This window comes from Megascapheus bottae, chromosome 29 (genome assembly GCF_031878675.1).
Source record: "Megascapheus bottae isolate mThoBot1 chromosome 29, mThoBot2.hap1, whole genome shotgun sequence".
NCBI lineage: Eukaryota > Metazoa > Chordata > Mammalia > Rodentia > Geomyidae > Megascapheus > Megascapheus bottae.
Genome location: NC_143537.1, coordinates 6,055,107 through 6,068,445, shown reverse-complemented (window position 1 = coordinate 6,068,445; position 13,339 = coordinate 6,055,107). Strand labels below are relative to the sequence as shown.

At 42.9% G+C, this 13,339-nt stretch overlaps 1 protein-coding gene across 4 annotated transcripts in view; it reads right to left on the bottom strand.

Moving 5' to 3' along the window:
- Ebf1 (EBF transcription factor 1) overlaps nucleotides 1-13,339 on the bottom strand; it is a 386,167-nt gene that overhangs the window by 159,801 nt on the left and 213,027 nt on the right. The gene's annotated exons all lie outside the window — the stretch shown is intronic.

The window sequence follows — 13,339 nt, the reverse complement described above, 5'->3', positions numbered from 1 at the left end:
TCTGCCAACCGGGGGTTAGAGGCTCATCCCTGTAATCCTAGCTATTCAAGAAGCTAAGATCTGAGGATGGCAGTTCAAAGACAACTCAGGCAGAAAAGTCCATGAGACCCTTATCTCCAATGAAAGACTCAGAAAAAGCTCGTGGCTAATGTGGTAGAGTGCTAGCCTTAAGCACAAAATGACTCGGGGACAGTGCCCTGAGTTCAGCTAGGACACGCAAAAGAAAAGAATAAAAAGTAAGGAAGAAATTCTGCCTCAGCAACATTCAAAAACCATCCCTGCTCAAATGAGATTATGGAAGGACACAAGGACACACACACATACACACACAGAGGCAGTACCCTGTCCTGAGTCTTCCAAAGAAGAATTCTCAAATTCTGTCCCCTGCTTGGAACACGATTATAATAATGCCAACAATCACACTAGATTTCTGTGGCTCCTGAAAACAAGTTTCTGCCCCATCACTCTATCACAAATTCCTAACAGAATCAAGTCCTGTCGACCAACATTTCACCCGTGTTCTAATTATTTAGGTTCTATTAATCAGACTAGAATTCTCCACCGGGCTATTTATACACTATATTGCCCAGTCCCCCCCCCACTTAGGAACTAAACAGAAAAGCAAGTGTTGGTGCTTTGGGACCTCAGATCAGACAGTCCCTTCACCAGTGGTCTCAGTATGGTGCTGGGAAGCAATTTTCTGCACTAATCACTGGGAAAAGGGCACACCCATGGCTGGAAAGCTTTCTAAGTAACTTCACCTCCTGGAAGGGTCACTGCCTTAAGCTGGGATTGTGACAAGCCTCTGCTGAATCAGAGCACTTTATTATCACATTAGTACCAGGGAAAGTCACATAATTAACAGAACTTATCCTCATTTTCTCTGTAAGAGCACTAATATTCCATCTCTCTGCCTCTGTTTAATTACTTTCCTCAACTCAACTTTTTCCCACCAAGTTGACCCTGCGTGGGCTCATCTAGGGAAATGTGTTAAAAAATTTTTTTTGAAAAAACAAAAAATACAACTTTCCCCCTGCCGCCCTCCCTGGAAGCCACTAGACTGTGTTCATTTGAATAAGTATAAAAGGTACAGGTGTCCTGTCATAGTTCACACAATGCCTGTGAATTAGCAGGCGTGACAGTGTCACGCTCGTGCCGGAGATCCTCTGTGAGCAGTGGTGACAGCCACTAGAATCACCGTTAATGGTAAGATGACACTGGCATTTCACTGGTTGTATCGGGTGGTAAACTAGCATTTTGTTCAGGTGCTCATGAAAGCCACACGCCAAGACACCGCAAAGTTTCAAAGACAGCAAAGAGCTACCACCTGACACCAGGCTACCTGCCCAAGCACAGCATCTTCACGCCTGTTGCTTCACACACACACACACCCCCAAAATGAAACAACCATGAGATAACAGAGTCTTCACAATGTGACAAACCTAGAAGGCACTGTGGTAGTGGGTTCTTTCTCTTCGGACTTTTTTTTTTTTTCTCCTTTCGAATTTAAGGCTACAAAGCCCAACGGGGAAAAAATAAAAATAGCAAGGTTCTAAATGACAGAGGCTTGTAGAAGCTGTATTTTCTGCCCCTTGTTTGAAACAGATGTAAAATAAATAAATAAATAAAAAGGATGCCAAAGACATTTCCCAGTGGGGTCAGGGAGGAGGTGGGGGCTCAAAAGAAAGGATGGGGGGGGGCCTTTGGTTTGAACAGATATTTTGGTCTTGAGGAACTTGGCTCCCATTATTATTATTATTATTATTATTATTATTGTTGTTGTTGTTGTTGTTAGTTGTGGGGCTTGAACTCAGGACCTGGGCACTATCTCTGAGCTTCTCTACTCAAGGGTAACATTTTACCACTTACAGCCACAGGCCTACTTCCAGTTTTCTCTTTTTGTTGTTGTTGTCTTTTTTTTTTTTAGGAGTCCCACAGACATTCCCTGCCTAGGCTGGCTTTGAACCATGATCCTTAGATCTCAGCCTCCAGGGGTCTTGTTTCCCTACCCTGAGAGCTCCAGAGTAGGAAGACTCATCAGTCCTCTCCTGATGGAGTCACGGAACACGAGGATTCACACCACCATCACTCCTCGAGTTCCTCTGTCTAGAGAGAGAAGGGCTGATTCCCCTGACTTTTTGTTATGAGGGATGCAGCTCAATTGTGTCATGAAGAAGGCTCAGATTTCTATTTTACTCAAGGGACACACAGCAAACTATATTCATTTATGGCCCCTCAATTAGGATAATCTTGTGGGCTTCATCTATTATGTGGCAATCGGTAAGGCAGACATTATTCATAGTCTATTTGTCTGTGGTTACGAATCTAGTACAGGAGATAATCTGGATTCAAATCCAGATGTGACTAGGAGAAAAATCCAAACACTGGCTCACAACATTATTCAGCTGAAGCTCATTGTGATTTGGAGGGTCTTCAGGAAACCAGCAGAGGTGCCTTTCCTCAGCAACTTACTCACCCGGACTCTTAAGACACAGGAATAAAGATAGGGAGTAAGAAATGTCCCGGTGTCCCCATTCAGAGTCTAGAGACGAGACAACACCGTGGGAAAAACAGCCATATGGAAACCCAGCCACTTCACCTGGCTTTCACTGGCAATGAACTTGGGCTGCCATCTTGGCGTGACTTTCGTTCAGTGTAACTGAGTCCTCTTCAATTGGAAAGAGCAAGAACAAAACAAAACTCCCAAAGCCTTTTGCCTGCCCCACAGCCTGCTCATCTCCTGCCCCTGTGATTAGCTTAAGACTCTGCAAGATAAACAAGTGCCATTTCTGTCTGCCTCTCTTCCCCTCCGTACGCACGCACACACACACACACACACACACACACACACACACACACACACACACACACACGAGTCTCAGTCCACAAATACCCTACCTTCACCTGCAGTGCCCTGCTCAGAGGCTAACACAGGGCCTTTCTCCTCCAGCTGTTCTCTCATGTCAGTGCCCTGGTGAGGGAGGTAGATTAACCCCTACCATGACACTTCGTTTTGGCTTTAGCCTCCCCAAATCCTCAACGAAAGCCTCAGCAGCCAGACCTGATTTAGAACCTTAACTGTAAATCTCCACTCTCCTCCTGCACTGGCTGAAGGGATGAGTGGAATTCCGTGCGCACCTCTTTTCCTCCAGTGGGGCCTTGAATTCCCTGGAGGATTCGAGGTGCTCGGAGTCCAAATTTTTTGTCAAAGTCAGGCTCACGCAAAACAAACTGGAAAGGAGAGAGGCGTCGGTAATGACTTCTACCTGCCACGTGAGAAGCACAGAAGAGAAAAAAAACGTAGGTAGGGATTTCTGGAAATATTTGACGTGAAAGCGTTCATTGACAAAAAGAAGAGAAAAAGAAAAAAATGAAGGCAACCTAGAGGAATATTAAGAACAACAGAACCGAACTTACCCTCCATTCCTACACTGCCACGAAAACATCTCACTTTTCACTCAAGAAATGATCTGCGGGGTTGGGGTTTTGTTTGTTTCAAAAGTTAATAAATGTTCACAAAGAACAACAAAAGATGGTATAGAACTAACCTCCCCCAAATGGCTCTGTACATGCTTCTTAATTGGTCCGAGCCAGAAATCTTCCCTGCAACTTAAAACCAGTGGCACGGGAGTTGAGAGAAGCATCCAGAATTAGCTTAGTCAAATGTGCCTGAAATAAATGCTGCTCTGTGCTCGACAAGAGCTAAAGCCCAAAGCAGCTCATTTGACTTTGGCAATTCCCTCTCTTGTTTTCTTTTCTGTTCATTTGGTTTGGGAAATTTCACCATCGTGCATCCTATTTTTCCTTTGATCATAAGGTATCATCAATACAAATACTACTATAAAATTTGGGTGGTGCATTTTAAAATAGTGACTAGAGCAGGGCACTGGTGGCTCATTCCTGTAATCTTAGCTACTTAAGCAGTCTGAGTTCTGAGGATTGTGGCTCAAAACCAGCACAGACAGGAAAATCTGTGAGACTCTTATCTCTAGTCAACCACCAGAAAACTAGAAGTGGAACGGTGGCTCAAAGTGGTAGAGCTCTAGCCTTGAATAAAAGAGCTCGGGGACAGCACACACACTGAGCTTAAGAACTACAACAGACTAAAAAAGTAACTAGATTCTTCCTGCTCATTAGGGCTTCGTGTGTGTATGTACGTGCGTGTGTGCGTGCATGCGTGTGTGTGTGCATGCGTATGCGTGTGTGTGTGTGTGTGTGTGTGTGTGTGTGTGTGTGTGTGTGTGTGTATCCTGGGGCTTACACTCAGGGCCAGGTTGCTATCTCTTAGCTTTTGTGCTTAAGAGAGTACCATCCTACCACTTGAGCTACAACTCCACTTCTGGCTTTTTATTTTCCAGTAGTTAAGTGGAGATAGACTTTCCAACCTGAGCTGGTAGGAACCACGCTCCTCAGATCTCAGCTTCCTGTGTAGCTAGAATTACGGTAGCATAGTTACTGGTAACATCTGAATGAGACTAATTTCTTTTTCATATTTTAAACCGAAAAGTAATAGACAAAAACTTCATTTATCCTGTTTCTTCCCAGCCTGTCTTTGAATATATGGATTTTGTACATCTAAGTAAATTTTTTTGGCTTTTTATACATGTTACTAAGTATTCTTCAAAATGTGGTACTTAAAAAAAAAAAAAACTCCATGTCACTCCATTATTTACATGTCATTCAAGTTAGGAGAGTCAACCAATTTCTTATCAAGAGCTTCAACTTTTTGCTATTACAAATAATACTTATACACAAAATTTTTGTACATTCTTGTACATAAAAATTTTCTCTGCATATCTAAGTATTTTCTTTAAAAAGCCACCTAGGACAGGAACTATGAGGTCAAAATGGCAAACCATTGGGATTCATGCAAAATTGTTTCATCTGAAAATGTCAGCAAAGGTTAAAGGTAATCTAAGACTCAGTCACACTCAGTTGAGACAACTCCAAAAAGTGGCCCTACAGTGCAGGGGTTCTGAACATTTAGCCCCCAGGGTCATCAAAATTTGTGAAAGAAGTAAAAACAAAAAAAAATCAGTGAGGCAAGCAGCATGCATAGTGTGTCCCTATGTCCGGCATAGAAGACTCCTTTGGATAAGGAGTAGGGAGGGTGGGGTGTTCCTGTCAGTGGGGAGGAGAGTCTTTAGAAGCTCAGAGGGCTTAGGAATGATCAGATTATTATTTTTTATGTGTGAAGGAACATAAATGACATGGTGGAGCATAAGAGATTAGCTAATTAACTTGTTTGGAACAAAAGCATAAAGGTCACAGGATAATGAGAAGTCACAGCCCTCCAGTAGCCATAGTATTATAGGTTTCCATCACAGGAAAACAACATGTGTACAGGAATTGGTCTGGGTCTCTGAAACCCAGATATTTGAGAGTATTAGTTTAGTGAAAAGCCACTGAGCTTGAGAGGATGATATTATTGAAATACTTTCATAGAGAAACTTAATAATAGAAACTATACTATTAGTCCTTTGTTTTGGATTTTCCTTCAAGTATAAGCTTATAACATACACTCTACAAAGGATGCAATTTTTTTCACAGAGGTCCAAAGATATCTCATACTCAAGGTCATTGAGGGCTGAGAATTAAATATCTTAGGACAAGCTTTCTCTCACTCTACTCTTAAATACACCACGGTGGGAGCAGAGTCCAGTGTAGTTGAATCCCTGTTGTTGTTGTTGTCGTTGGTCAGGCACTTTTCTGCTTGATCACAAAGTTGTATGGCCACAGACAGAGAGAGCCCCTCATAGATTCCCCTGGAAAGGTAAATTAAACCAACTCAGGGGTGACTGTGGATACAAAGAGTAATGATTTCTAAACCAACCAAGGGCTGACACTGAGGCCTTTAAAAACCTCAAGCACTCTTTTGTCTTTCGGACAAATCAACGGCTGTAGCCCTCTCAGACACTCTTGGACCACAGGAACGAGCCAGAGATAGAGGGGTTACTCACTCAGAGACAGGGTGCTGTCCCCAAGACCCCTGACCAAGGCTCGTTTGGACAGCAAGAGTGGAGTGGCGCAGATTGGAAAGCTCTTTCCCATCATGGTCCTGACATCTGAGAGGGGGTGAGCAGGGATTGTTTTTGTTAAGTCAAGATAATGTCAAGTACTGCATGGACCCACTGGAAGAGAAAAGATAGCCAGTAATCACTGTTCAAGCAAAGGGAGCTGGAGGTGTCCAGAGACTTACAGTAGCTCCTTTGATGACCAACCTTGTAAGACATTAGGCCTCCAACAGATTTCCGTGAGACACAGGTATGGCATGAAACTTGGAGACTTGGTTGACCACAGTCACAAAGCTAACGTGAGTCAAAGCTACAGCTCTGTCTTAGCCTCTTCCCTCGAAATAACACAACTCCTGACCTGAGCCAGGTCCTCTTCAGACATGCCTGCCAAGCAGCGGGGAGTCAGATTCCCTGTTCCACCATCTCCTCTGAACTCAGGGGCCCAAAGGGAGAAAGATTCAAGGCTGCTATCTCGAGTCGCATAAATCTCTCACCTGAGGAACATCGTCATTTTTTTCTCTCTCTTGTCACAACCCTTCCAGCCTCATATGTGACAGCTCCGATCAGGGACTGTCCAAACATTTATTAAAACATTTTAAATGATGAATATATTCAATTATTACTATTAATGCAGCTAATACTGACTAATGAGGGGGAAACACAGGCACTGGTGTCCCGCAATTCATTACCCCTGCCTTGTCAACAATTCAAAGCCTGAAACCTAATCATCCATACCGGGCCCTGTTATATTTCACACGTCACTTTTAATAAGTCACTCAGTGCCTATAAATTAATGTAACATGTCGGCGTTTATGAGTACGGCTTTGTCACCGTTAACAAATGATGTTCTGGCCCCTTCTACAACAGCCAGGCAGTGACAAATGACGGAAGATGATTTCTCTCCAAACTATAAACTATACACTGGGGACTCCGACACTATATATATGTGTATATACATATATGTGTGTGTGTATATATGTATCTATACATACATCTAAGCACATAGGCACAAACACATACTAACACAGCAGGCTAACACATAGGAGCCTACCTACAAAATAAATGTGATAAGTAATTTGTGGCAAAGAGCTATGAAATGATCACCATACTTTTGTCTCCAAAAGATTAAACATGCCACGCCGGGAAACAAGACAGTGTTCTAAATATGGTCACTGTCAGTTTCACATTTGTCTAGGTTCTGGTCTAGTTATTCCTGGCCAGGTTTCAGGCCAGCCTGACAGCCCCACTAATAACAAAAACTCAGAAGTTGAGGTCGAAGTTGGAAGGCCACACAATGCCTGCCTCTGAAAGACCAGTAGTTAGAGGAACAGAAGTTTCATGGCAAAAAAAAATTTTTGATGGTTCTTGGGTGTTGGGTGAAAGAGAGCACTTAGCTGCTTCTCGCTAGACCTGAATAATTTATATCTTCTCCAAAGCCATGACTGCACTGTTCACAAACTCATCCCTGTGTAACTTGGGTATAACGCAACCTGTAGCTTCACCAAAGTCAGTTTTCAAGCAGGAGGTTGACACCTCCTTAGCTTCATCCCTTTTACGTTTGTGTCTTTGCCCATGTAGGAGCCAGCTCCAACACTGACCCCAATTGGATGTCACACTGTGTACTCAGCAGTGTCACAAACTCCAGGGGCCAAGGAGGGCAAAGGCTTCCTCAAGGGTCTAGCTGTATGAGGCAGGAGCTTCAGGGGCTGAGTTCTTGGCATTGGTGCTGTTTAGGAAACATAGAGCTCTTTTATTTATTTTGTGGGGCGGGGGGGGGAAAGTACCAGGACTTCCATATGGTTAAGTACTCCATTCGTTTATTATTATTGTCTTTCTCTCTGTGATGCTCTATTCATTTCAGAGATAATTACTGCGATGGACAAAAAAAAGTAACAAAATCTGAAAATACGCATACGTAGAAAATGTGGTGGAGATGCTGCAGGATTTCAATTATGGCTTCTCTGTGTTGGGCTTCCAACCACGAGGATCTCACACCCCAATTTCACTTACTTTTCTTTTTTGCCAGTCCTGGGGCTTGAACTCAGGGCCTGAGCACCGTCCTTGGGCTTTCTCAAGGCTGGAGCTCTACCACTTGAGCCATACCACAACTTCTGACTTTTTTCTACATATGGTACTAAGGAATGGAACCCAGGTCTTCATGCATGCTAGGCAAGCACAATACCACTAGGCTAATCTCCTGGTCCCTTCACTTACTTTTTCAGGTGTCTACAGAGATACATAGGCTACCATCACTACCTGACTATACAACCCTATATATAAATGATAATTTCATCCCATTAAACCATGGCATGCTTGATATTGAAAGCATAAGCTTGTAACTGATTCTTGAAAAACAGTAAAATGACTTCACAAAAACTATTCACAAGGACTAGAGGAGGTTTGATTGACAGCAAGTGGGATCGTGTATTTTATCTCTGGACTCACAAAGAGTGCTATTCAACTTGATCTTCTTTGATGGGCCTTCTGCTGAAGAGTGGGGGCGGGGAGGCAGCAGGTTTGGGGCTGTGTATGTGCTTGTGTGTATATTTTCATAGGGTTTATATTTGCATGTGTGTGTGTGTGTGTGTGTGTGTGTGTGTGTGACATAAAAGTGTGGTAGAAATAGGACAGAATAGAACTTTAGTCTGACAATGAAACAACATATAAAATGCTGTCTGCTCTGGCCATACTATGAAGACATCAAGGAAGGAGATAGCTGAAAAGTGTTTTTCCCAGCAGTGAGGGCTAGGGAGTCTCTGTGAAATCCTTGTGGGAATCGTGGCGATTTGCATAACAATGTGTATTACTTATCCAGAGCACCCAGAGGAGGTGGATACCCTTAGAGAGAATGCCACACTTTTTAGCCCAGCCCCTCATAAAGAAAGGCAGGCGCATCCCCCCCCCCCCGGCTGCCCCTTCCCACTTCGGTTATTACTTTATCCCACTAGATCCAGGAGAATGGCATATTTCCTCTTTTCTGAAGCATTTGGTTTTTGCTATATATATATATATATATAATAGTGCTCTTTTCCTCCTTGTACTTTGGCACATGTTGTAATACACACACTATACAGACACACACATGTATGTGCTCACATACACAGACACACACAGACACAGACACACACACACACACACACACACACACACACACACACACACACACAGAGGAACATGATATTTTGTTGATTGTTTTTTTCTGTGTAGGACCCACTCTGTTCATTTCCCCATTCCCTGCTCTCTCTGCTCCCAGATGTTTCACGTGGAGTGAGGGGAGGGATGCCCAAGATCAAGAAGTAAATAGATCCCCACAATCTACAACCCTATACCAAGGTAAGTAATGAAGCTAGAGTCTGAACTGACATCTGGTCGACCCAATGTCCTTGTGCTGAGCTCTTGGGAATATTTGACTTGGAGAGTCATAGAGTTGGAGCAATGAATACAAAGTCATGGGGAGAATGTTCAAGGAACATTAGTCTCAAGGAAAAAAGACTTAATAAGACAAGATAGTTGTTTCCAAATGTTTGAACTCTTTGCTCTTTGGACAAAGCAGTGGATCTACTATTAAGAAACCATCTACAGAGCAGCCAAGTGTATACAACATGCCTGCAATCCCCACTATTTAGAAGGCAAAGGCAGGAGGGTTGTGGTTTTAGGCTGGCTCCAGCAACGTTTGCAAGACAATTTATCTGAAAAACAAACTAAAAGCTAAATATCTGGGATGTAGCCCAACTCAACCGGGGGGGGGGGGGCAAGGAGGTAGCACAACAGAAAGCAGGATGTAGAGTCAACCATTCTGAACTTGAACCACACAGAACCCTCCACCTGGACTCCATAAATAAAAGAACAAAGTTCCAGTGCACCGCAGAGGTTCGAATGTCTGACAGGCAAGATGATGCTACAGAAACCAAAGGAAGATATCAAAGCCAAACTGCTAGCCTCTTAGAGAACATGGCAGTTTTTCTAGCCCTCCCCTGCTCTTGTTCTAGCTTGTTCAAGAAAATGCCAGATGAGGTTCTGACTTCATCAGGCCTTCTAGCCTGGGACCCTTATGATGGAGGACATGAACAGAACATGGACTCCCATAATGTCAAGATGGAGAGCCTCTAATTCATTCCCATTTTTCTACAGGGGAGCAATGAAAGCTCCGTGACACACAGGTAACAGTAGCAGAGCTGGGTCCACACGCACCTTTGAAATGAGCCCTCTGGTTAAGGGTCTCATTCTAGCACAATATACCAAGTTCATCCTTCTGAAACATAAGTTCAAGATGGCACAGACAGCACACCTTTGGGGTGTGAGCCTAGAGGAAAGGCAGAGAGTTCCCAGAGCAGGGCTAGAGCACCAGCTGGAATGGAAAATATTGGCTGAGAGAAACTGCTTTCTAAATTCCTTTATAGCCCAATTCTGTAGCCAAAATAGGTACTAAGAAGTAGCCTGGAGAGTCAGCGTCAGCTCAGCACCAAGACTGTCTTTCACTTTCCTCTGACTACAGATAGCACCCTCCTTCCCACCCTAGTAGAAGGGTTTGGGTCTTTCATTAAGATGAGAAAAAAAAAACCATGGAAAGAAGTCAGAACACAAGACACTCATGAGGATTTTCACTTGAAAACCTGCTTAGCACACAGTCCCCTGTTGTCAAGTGAATTGTCCTAAGACCTTAAGGACTGGGTAATTCATCCCCCACCCCCGGGGAGCAGACATGGTTATTTACTCTGTGGGACAGGCTGTGTGAATGAAGCAATAATCCGATTGCATCTTCAATTATGCTTGGCTTTTCTGGGTGTCTGTCTTGGGAGGGTACACTAATCAGAGCTCTGCCATCCAACATCAATTCAATTCAACACAGTAGTGGGTATGTGATGAGCTTTTTACAAGATGCCAGGCACTAACCCTGGGCATAAACCAGAAACCTCCAAGAATACACTGTCTCTGGAGAACAAAACACACTAAATATTGTGTGTTTATCAGGGAAGGTGGGTTTGTCCAAGGGCTTTTCTAGAGACGTCTGCATGGGTCTTCTATAATCTACACGATCTCTAGGCCACTAAAAACCACCTGAGTCCTAAAAGCCCATGTCTAGGTAATTTCCTACCTCTGCCACTTGATGATAATAGAAAGAGAATTCCAATGCCTCTTTTAAAAAACGGATCAACATAATGGATTTTCAGAAAAGTCAGAAAAACAAGTTGAAGAGAATCCTAGTTCGTGGAGACTCTACTGTCCGTAGGCAAATCTAACTAAATGACCCACAAAGTACATGTGTTTACCCTAACATTATCTTGGGATTCGCATGCTCTTTGTTGCTGTTCATTCAACCCATTGGCTCTGCAGAATTGTCAGATCTGTACAATGATTTGCCAGAGGTTACCACAGGTGTCTTGAACCTCAACCATTCACAAATCCATATTCAACTGTTTTTGAAACTATAATTTAAGTAATATTATATATACAACTTCAATTCTGCTCACTCCTAATAATTCACTTTTATGTATTAATTAAAATAATGCTTTTTATTCCTGTTATGAATGAAAAAAATAATCCATACCATTCACCTGTAATACAGAGAAAGAATACAATTCCAATTCAATGAAAACAAAGATGGTGTGGAGGGCACATGCCTGTAATCTCAGCTTTGTGAGAGGCATTGACAGGAAGATGTGTGGCTGGACCTGGGTAAAAATATAAGGTCCTACTGAAAAGTAACTAAAGATAAAAAGGGGGCAGGGGGGAGTGGTTCAAGAGGATCACTGAAATTTAACCAGATGCTTTCACCTGCTATAGCCAAGGAAGATGAAGCAAAGGTTACAGAAGTCTCAAAGACAGATTAGCACTCAACTGGGACACTTGTCTAGTCAGAAGGACTTCCAACAATCAAATAGAATTGCCTCTTCCCCACCTGATTCAATGCTATTTGGTCCCCCCCATAGATACAACTTTAAAAACAAAACGAAACACATAGCTGCCAACCTAATACCATACCACCCACTGCCAGCAGTGTGCAGTAGACACATCCTGAGTGTCTGACACACAGTGTGGGAAATACTTGCACACACAGAGGAGACTACCACCTATGTGAGAACGAATGCCAGAGGGAAACTATTGCTCCACACTGGGAGAAGAGGTGGAGGAGAGTTTGTTAAATGGGTGGTAAAAGGGCTGGAAGTTCTTAGACCCACAGAAAATTTGTGAGTTTCCACTGCTGGTAGGAGAGAATGACAACCTATGGCGGTTGGTTATGAGCTGCCAAGAACTTGCCTAGGTGTCCTCTTTCAATACAGAAAGTAGTCATGAGACATCATCAAAGTATACTCTGGTGCACAAGCAAGTGTGCAAGGCTCCTCGAGATCAGGCCAAAGTCCCACGTTCAGTGCTGGTGTAACTTTAACAGATCTACCACAGCTGTTTGGGGCTCCCTGGTCCATGCTCTTAGAAGACAACAGTATCTGGCTACATTTTACTTCATGTGCTTTGTTTGATCACTTTCCTTGATCTTTTTTTTTTCTCTCAAGTACTAGAGGTAGAACTCAGGGCCTTACACTTGCTAGGCAAGAGTTCTCGTACTTGGGCAATACCTGCTAGTCTTTTTGAACTTTAGTATCGTGTTGGACAGTAGTGTTGAACTTTTAGAAACTGGATAATATGAAGAAAAAGAGAAGAGATACAATTACCCTATCTTCCTTACCTTCTGTAAGTTTCAAAACAGTTGGAACTATATGAAAAGAGACAGTTGACAAAGAGGGCAGGGGGGAATTAGGAAAGCCAAAATGAAAATGTCACACAACCCAGTGGAGCTCAGTACTTAATTAGAGAGAACAGGCTCTCAGGGCCTCTTGAAAAACACCTACAGAAACCAACCACATGTTGGCTTAACACTGAGACATACAAACTAATCAATAGTACAAAACAATAGGGCTCAGGTATGCATGTAAAGTCATATATCATTTCAATAAATTATGCTGTGTATAAAGACAGGGTTTGCTGTTTTGCTTTATTATTATTTCTCTAGAACCATCATTCTGAGATCAAAAACTAAATCATCACAGCCACATTTTGCTTTCTGCAAAACCTCAGCAGGAATTATGAGGCTTAACAGCCTTCTGACAATTAGCATATTATAAATACAAAAATAATATATTAAAGGGAGAGGAGGGGGGGAAAGGCCAGCATTTTACACCTACAGTAATATAATTCCACTACTTAATGCAAAGTAACAGGCCTCAGAGTGTTTGCGATCCTCTTCTATGGCGTTATCTTCCCTATCAGTAAATGAGACGATGTGAACAGTACAACCTATAAATAATTCAAGGCCTGAGAAGGCAATT